The sequence below is a fragment of the Tupaia chinensis genome, unplaced genomic scaffold (assembly GCF_000334495.1).
Source record: "Tupaia chinensis unplaced genomic scaffold, TupChi_1.0 Scaffold138725_1, whole genome shotgun sequence".
In the NCBI taxonomy this organism is placed as follows: Eukaryota; Metazoa; Chordata; class Mammalia; order Scandentia; family Tupaiidae; genus Tupaia; species Tupaia belangeri.
The window spans coordinates 2,426,639-2,434,862 of NW_006198617.1; the positions used below are offsets into that span (position 1 = coordinate 2,426,639).

At 49.6% G+C, this 8,224-nt stretch overlaps 1 protein-coding gene across 2 annotated transcripts in view; it reads right to left on the reverse strand.

Annotated features, from left to right (window-relative positions):
* SHMT1 (serine hydroxymethyltransferase 1) overlaps nucleotides 1-427 on the reverse strand; it is a 48,977-nt gene extending 48,550 nt beyond the window's left edge. The window contains exon 1 of one of the 2 annotated variants that reach the window (XM_006161650.3): nucleotides 278-427. The gene's annotated coding sequence lies outside the window, so the exon portion shown is untranslated. Of the gene's footprint in view, nucleotides 1-253 lie in introns of both variants that reach the window. The other variant, XM_006161649.3, reaches the window with a different exon arrangement.
* Nucleotides 428-8,224: the final 7,797 nt, after the last annotated feature.

Sequence of the window (8,224 nt, forward strand, 5' to 3'; positions counted from 1 at the left end):
GGGCGCGAGGACAGCAGCCTCTTATATCCACAAAGAGCCCTCGCATGTGTGCCCAAGGCCGCAGGCCACCACCCCTGCACCGACCTCCGGCCCAGGCGCCAGCCTAGCGCTCCTCTTGCAATCTCTATTCAGGAGTCACAGAGGCGCGGGGGTAGGGAGGGCTGAGTAGGGGAGGCAGCGTTTGCACAGCCAGGACACCTGTGCGCCCAGCAGACGTCGGGACTGCCAGGCTCTGGCACCCAAAGCCACCCACCTGCCAGAACGTAGCCCCGCGCACCTGCCCAGCGACGCCTCGGTCTCCAGCCGCTGTCGGTCCCACCAGAGTCCCAGATCCGCGGTCTAGTGCCCGCCACGTGACCGCCGCACCGGCCCAAACCCTGAACTTGGCGCGCTGAGACTCGCTTTGCACCGGCTGCTCCCGGCACGCCCCGCCCCGGCCTTGCCCGCCCCCGGAGACACCCAATCAGAGCGCGCAACCAGTCAGAGCCCGGCCCTCAAGCGCTCCGGCTCTATTGGCTGAAGCGGAGCGGTGGGCGGGGCTGGCTCCTCCCGGGACGGGCTGTGGGAGCTTGCGCCCTGGCTGCAGGCCAGGTGGGAAGGGCGGGGGCTTCCCGGGAGATAGCAGAGGGCCTGCGCCTTCTAACCCGTAGGCCGCCGGGGCAGTGGGATGATGGGTGAAAGTTGTTACTTCTGTTTAAAATTTCCACGGTCCTACTTCCAGTTAGCTCAGTAGTTACTTAAACCGGATGAACGTGGGTTTGAGCCGCAACACTGTTACTCTGTAGCTAGCGACCCCTGGACCAGTGGTTTCACGTTTTGAGTTTCATGATTCTCATCACTGAAGTGGAGTGATGATAGCAGTCTGACCAGGCATATCTAAAACTCTGAGCCTTGGGCCTGGCACATCATAAGGAATGACTTAGATTTTGGGGGCCAACCGTTGGCATTGGTTAAGGTGGCTGGGTGGCCAACTGCGCATTTGAGTCGTGGACCCAGTGGCCTGAGAAACACGTAGGATGACTGTGTGTACCCCAAATCCCAAAAGAAGGGCTGGAGAAGAGATCGCGTGACCATCTCCAGCGGGGGTGCCTCCTCATTTTCCCGACTCCCTCACAGCAGAAAGTGTGTATGCCCTCTAGCAAAAAGCTTTTTCAGGTTTTTGCCATAGGACATGTGCACTTGCTGGAGAGAGACAGGGAAAGGGAGAAGTCACCACCACCACCCCAGGATAGATGGCCACTCCGCAGTGATTTTCAGGCTGTCAGGCCTGGGACTCAAACCCATCCATGTCGGAGTCCAGCACCTTAACCACTATGCAACCTGCTGGCCCCAGCTAGTGTAGTATTGCATCTTTGGGTCTTTCCATTTCTATTGCAAGGGTTTTTTGCTTTTTAGGGTTTTTTTTTGTTTTTCAAAATAATTTTCTCCAGTTTCTCCGGGAAGCAGTTGCTCAGATATTCACACTATCTTGCCAGAAGTAGAATTCAACAAGATGAACCTGAAATGCATTTTACTAAGTGAAAGAAACAGACACAAAACGCTACAGTCAAGAAACTCCATACCACAAGAGGGCAACTGTATTTCAAAACTGTAGGAATAAAAATCTGTGTGAGTGATTGTCAGGAGTGGGCGTAGGGGGAGGGTGTGCAGGAGGGAATCTGGGGGTTGTTGGAATTTTCTGTGTGGCCCTGTGGCGATGAACACAGGACTATATGTTTTGTTATGGACGTTTTGTTATGTGTCCCCCACATTCACATGTTGGAACTCCAACTCCCAATGTGGCAATTTGGAGACAGGGTCTCTAAGGAGGTCATTAAATGTGGTCATGAGGTAGGTGGTGGGTGGTTAAGGCGCTGGATCCCACATGGCCGGCTGTGCGGTCCCTGGTGAAGGGACGAGGTGGAGGGAAAGGATAATGGCATGGCCATCCCTTCTGGGGGATGATTTCTGCCTCTCTATCTGACTCTCTCTGGCAAGCTCACATGCTCATGGCAAAAACAAAGCAAAAATTCACTAGGATCCTCATCCAATCGATGTCCTCGTAAGAAATGGTCATACAAATATCCCTTTTCGCCCATTTCCCATTCTGTCAGGATCTGGGACATGTACTCACTCAAGCCCAGCACGTTTTCCAGGCCCTGAGGCCAGGAATCAAACTGTGCTCAGCCATGTAGGATCTGGTTCCCAAGGCTCAGTGCTTAAACTCTGTGCCAAGGGCCTGGCCCCCAAGTAATTTTTTTTCCTTTTTTCTTGAGAGGTTTTTGCTATAGGGCGTGTGCTCACTAGAAAGACAGAGAGAGACGGAGAGACAGAAAGCAAGAAATCACCCCTCACGGGGGATGGCCACGCCGCAATCCCTTCTCCTCCATTCTCATCTCGCGATCTTGGGCACGCACGTACATGTGCCCGGCATGAGTTAAAGCCACTGGGTCCGGGACGCGAATTGCAGTCGGCTTCATAGGAGTCCAGAGACATAGCCATTACGCTAACTGCTGGACCCCCAAGTAATTTAAAAAAATTTTTTTTGAGAGATTTTTGCTACAGGCTGCATGCACTTGCCAGAGAGATGAGAGACAAAAAGTGAGAAATCACCCCCCAGGGGGGATGGCCAGCTGCAATCCCTTCTCCTCCATTCTCCTCTTGGGATCTTGGGCACGCACACACATGTGCCTGGCATGAGTTTTAAGCTGCCAGGTCCAGGACTCAAACCACTGTTGACTACGTGGGAGTTCAGCAATGTAACCATTACGCTATCTGCTGGTCCCACTCAAGTGATTTTTGACATGGAAGTCAACATATTGCAATGAAGAAAAGATACGCTTTTCTTTTTCTTTCTTTCTTTCTTTTTTCTATAGAGTGTTTGCACTTGCCAGAGAGAAAGAGAAAGTGAGACGTCACCCCCGAGGGAGGATGGCCATGCTGGAATCCCCTCTGCAGTCTTCTGAGCACGTCCACGTCCACCCAGTGTGATTTTCAAGCCTCCAGGGCCAGGACGTGAACCTCACGGCTGGCCATATGGGACTCAGCACCTTAACCTCCAGGCCACCTCTGCCCTGGAAAAGATGTTCTCTTTAAGAAATAGTGCCAGAACAGCTGGATATGCAAACAAGTGAGGAAAATGAACTTTGACCCTTACCTCACAGCATACACAAACATTTATTTTAGACTTTGACCTATGTGAAAAGTTAATACTATAAAGGTTTCTAGGAAAAAGTCATAGAAGAAAACCTTTAAAATCCAGATAGACAAAGATTTCTTAGATAATACAGTGGGACGAGCGGATGGCTTAATGGTTATGTTGCTGGACTCCCACGTAATCGATCGTGGTTTGAGTCCCAGACCCAGTGGCTTAAAACTCATGCCAGGCATGTGCGTGTGCGTGACCAAAATCCTGAGAGGAGAATGGAGGAGAAGGGATTGAGTTGTGGCCATCCCCCCTGGGGGTGATTACTCGCTTTCTGTCTCTCTGTCTCTCCAGGAGTGCGTGTGCCCTATAGCAAAAAACAAACAAACAAAAACTCTCTATGAGAGAGAGAGAGAGAAGACAATACAGAAACAGCATGAACTACAATAGAAAAAATAAATAAATAACTTCATCGAAATGAAAAATCTCTGCTCCCTGAAAATCACCTTTAAGAAAATGAAAACGGGCCAGTAGGTGGCGTGGTGATTAAAGTGCTGGACTCCCATATGGATGGATGACTGTGGTTTGAGTCCCAGACCTGGCAGCTTGCTTTCTCACTTTCTCTTTCTCTCTCTGGTGAGCCCACATGGTCTGTAGCAAATTCAAAATAATACTAATGATAAAATCCAATAATCCTTTAAAAAGAAAGTGAGCACAGGGCCGGACAGTGACAGGTGGTAAAACACAGTGTCTGCAAGGCTGACCCCAGTAAGAAAGATCTGGGTCCACACCCAGAGACCTCACAGAGGACCCCAGGCATGCAAGTACCCATGGGGTGGCCCTGGCTGAGGCTGGGGGTGGATCACAGTGTCGAGACCCTGTTGGAGGAGCTGTCTTGCTGTCTCGCTGTCTTGCTGTCTCTCTGGATTTCTCACTAATGTAAGAAAGAAATAAATACACTTAAAAAAGGAAAAGAGGGTCCAGGAAGTCGCATGGTGGTTAAGGCTGCTGGATCCCACATGGCTGACTGTAATTCAAGCCACAGACCCGGTGGCTTAAAAACACGCCAGCTGGGGTCAGCAGGTAGCCTGGTGATTAAGGCATTAGACTTCCACATGGTCAAATTGCAGTTTAAGTCCCAAGACCTGGTGGCTTGAAAATCATGCCAGGCACATGTGCGTGCACGACCAAAATCCCAGGAGGATAATGGAGGAGAAGGAACTGCAATGTGGCCATCCCCCAGGGGGTGATTTCTCACTTTCCATCTCATTGTCTCTCTCTCTCCAGGAGCGCATGCACCCTATGGCAAAAATCTTTATTTTATTTTATTATTTTTTGTCCAAACAGTGTCTGGACAACCTCACTTAGCTCGCCTTTCGAGGGCCATCTATCTGCCCAGCCGGCCTCCCCACCCTCATAGCCATCCAGCCCCATTAGCACTGAAAGCTTCGGAAACATTAAACTCTTCCTGGGTCACGGCACAGGCCATGCTGCGGGGCGCCCCCCCCTTCCCCAAATCACAAGGATCAAGGTCCGTGCTGTCCGACGCTGAAACGGGCAGGGGTGCTCATGCAGAGGGACCAGAAATGTGGTCCGTACCACCTGCTGCTTTACAAAGAGACAGAAAGTTGGTGCATGAGGAAGGAGATGTACTCAGGTGAGGTCGGCCTCGGGAAGAGAGCGGGTCGTCCGTAACTGTGTCCTCCACACTGAATGTGATAGACAGCCGACGCAGGGCAGAGGCACAGCAGGAAACAAAGGGCAGAAGAGGAAAGCTTGCTCTCTGTCACTCTCTGCTCTCTGCCCTGGGAGAGTACGATGAGGGTGGCCATCTGCAAACCAGAAAGAGGGTCCTCCCAGACACTGGGCCCACCAGGCCTTGATCTGGCCTTCCCAGCCTCCAGAACCGTCTGCTCTCAGCTGTCCGAGGGTATAGACTTTGGACAAGTGTACGCCCGGGGGAGGGTGTGTTTGTACCCATCTGGCTAATTCTGGCATCTGCCGTTGCCCATCTTCTTCTGCCATTACTGCAACTGGCGGAAGCCTGGAAGGCTCCGGGCCACATTCACTCTCTTTGCTTCAACTACATTGTCAAATCTCTGTCCAGGGGAGCAGCCAGATGGCGTAATGGTTACGTCACTGGACTCCCACATAGTCAACCGTGGTTCGAGTCCTGGACCTGGCGGCTTGAAGCTCACACTGGGCACACACTGTGCATGCCCAAGATCCCAAGAGGAGAATGGAGGAGAAGGGATTGTAGTGTGGACGATTTCTCACTTTCTGTCTCTCTGATGAGCACATGAGCCCTATAGCAAAAATCTCTCTCACAACAAAACAAAAACAAAAACTCAGTCCAGACTGAGGTCCACCAGCAGGGTTCGGTGGACCAAAAGCAGTTCCTTCAGGGCGACTGACAGCAACGAGGTCAGCCCTGTGGGTCTCCCAGAGAAGGAGGCGAACCCCATGAGGGCATGGACAGAATTGACCCAATGCTGGGGGACGTGGGGTGGGAGCTCAGGAGCCTCCTATCTGGCGTCTAACTGGAGAAAAGCAAGACCGGGGCCTTCTCAGCCTGCAGGTCAAGCTGTTTGGTCAGCGTGAAGAGGAGCAACGCGATGCTGAGTCCTGGCCGTTGAGCATCCGTGGACCTCCTCCATCAGCATCCTCCTCTTAGGTGCGATGGGCATGGACCACACGGTCATGGATCCTGGGGGAGGCGGGTCAGGAAGGAGAGGGAGAATGCCAGAGAATGCCAGAGCACTTCGGGAAGATCTCCAGGGGAGACTGTAACATTGACTCAGAGAGTTCCTTATTTTTTTATTTAAGAATTATTTAATTTAGGGACCAGCAGTTGGCATAGACTTCTGTGTCACCCCATGACTGCTCTAATACTTCCTGCCTTTTGCTTTTTTAAGAATTATTTAATTTTATTCATTATTATTTGTTTAGTTATTTATTTTAATTTGCTATAGAGCTTGTGTGTTCACCAGAGAGAGAGAGAAGAAAGTGAGAAAGCAAGCTACCAGGTCTGGGACTTGAACCACCATCGGCCATGTGGAAGTCCAGTGCCTTCACCACCATGCCACCTGCTGGCCCCAACTTTTTTTATTGTGATTTCTGGGGACCAGAAAGTGCTTGCACAACTATATTCATTGCAGCCTTATTCACAATTACCAAGACATGGAACCAACCCAAATGTCCACAAACAGATGAATGGATTGAAAAAGTGTGGCACATAGGGGCTGGCCAGTGGCTTGATGGTTAAAGGCACTGGATTCCCACATTGTCAACTGTGGTTTGAGTCCTGGACCTGGCTGCTTGCTTTCTCCTTTTCTCTCTGTCTCTTTCTGGTGAAATTAAAAAAATAAAAACAACAAATGGAATTAAATAAATAAATTATTATTTTTTTAAAAATGTGTGGCATATATAGTCCATGGAATACTACCCAGCTATAAAAAAAAAAAAAAAAGAAACTAAGGCCCTGGAATTTGATAGAAAGTGGACAAATATGAAGGATTTGTGCTGAGTGAAGCAAGCCAGGCTAGGAAAGAGAGACATTGCATGTCTCCACTTAACATACACCGACTGTCCGCGCTCTGTGGCAGAGACTGAAAGACTGGAGGACATACAAGCATTAAAAATTGTCATGGCCACTAGAGACAAAGTGGAAAGTGTGGGAGGGGAAGAGTGTAGGAAAGGAAATTTGGGGAAAAACAGAGAATTGATACATTGGTGGGATGCAGACATGGCTTATTACTTGTTGATGAGGATGCATGTAGTATTCTCAACTGGGCTGGACTGAGGTGTGGATCATGCTGGGCAAAGTCTCTTTAAATGATGTATAGCGATTCAATGTATAAATAATAATAATAATAATAAAAAGAAAAGAAAATCATGCCAGGCACATGTATGTGCCCAAAATCTTTAGAGGAGAATGGAGCCGAGATTGCAGTGTGGCCATCTCCCTGGGGGGTTAGTTCTCACTTTCTCTCTCTCTGTCTCTCTCCAGTGGGCATGCGTGCCCCGTGGCAAAAACCTGAAAAAGAAAGAAAGAAACAAAGTGCTGGACCCTAACAACCTGGATGAATTTCATAGGCAAAACTAGCTGATGATTATCCTGGCTTGGAGTAAGACAAGGGAGGCGTCACCTCACGGGGTAAAGGGAAGTTTATCCGAAAGAGAGTCCTGGGGTCTGAAGCCAGAAGTGCTTCAGCCCACCCACCGAGGAGACGAGGAGACGTGCTGTATTTATCTGGGAGGGGTGAGAGGTAGGGTCCGGAGACTGCCCTGCCGGGTTGATTAGCTGACTTGCCAGTGTGACCCTGTGGGCTCATACACGGGTATTGGCTGCTAGCGAGGAAGGCCTCTGGCCGGAGGGTTCTGGCCAAAGGCTGTCGTAACTATCTGCTTCTTTTCTTTTCTTCTTTTTAAGAGTTATTTATTTGATTTTATTCATCATTGTTATTTTTTAAATTTGCTTCAGGCTTGTGTGCTCATGAGAGAGTGAAAGAGGAAGTGAGAGAGTAAGCTGCCACGTCAGGGACTTAAACAGTGGTTGGTCACGTGGGAGTCCAGCCCCTCAACCAACCACCAGGCCACCTGCCAGCTCCTATCTCCTTTTGTTTTCTTTCTTTCTTTCTTTCTTTCTTTTTTTTTTTTTTTATTGGAGAGGTTTTTGCTATAGGGCATGTGCACTCGCCAGAAAGACATAGAGACAGAAAGTGACCCCCCAGGGGGGATGGTCACGCCGCAACCCCTTCTCCTCCCTTCTCGTCTCAGGATCTTGGGCACGCACGCACACGCACCCAGCAAGCACACACACCTTATAGCAAAATCCTCTCCAAAATAAAAGCAGGCTCAGATTAGGAGCTCCCAAAAACTTTAAGTTCTCTGTGCAAGAGTTAGCTTTTGTTATGTGTTTTTATAAGATTTATTTATTTATTTATTTATTTCCATTTGTTATTATTCTTACTACTATTTTTAAAAATTTGACCAGAGAGAGAACCAGCAGTTAGTGTAATGTCTATGTCGCTGGACTCCCACGTAGTCGACCGCGGTTCGCGTCCCGGGCCCGGTGGGTTTAAACTCACGGCGGGCGCC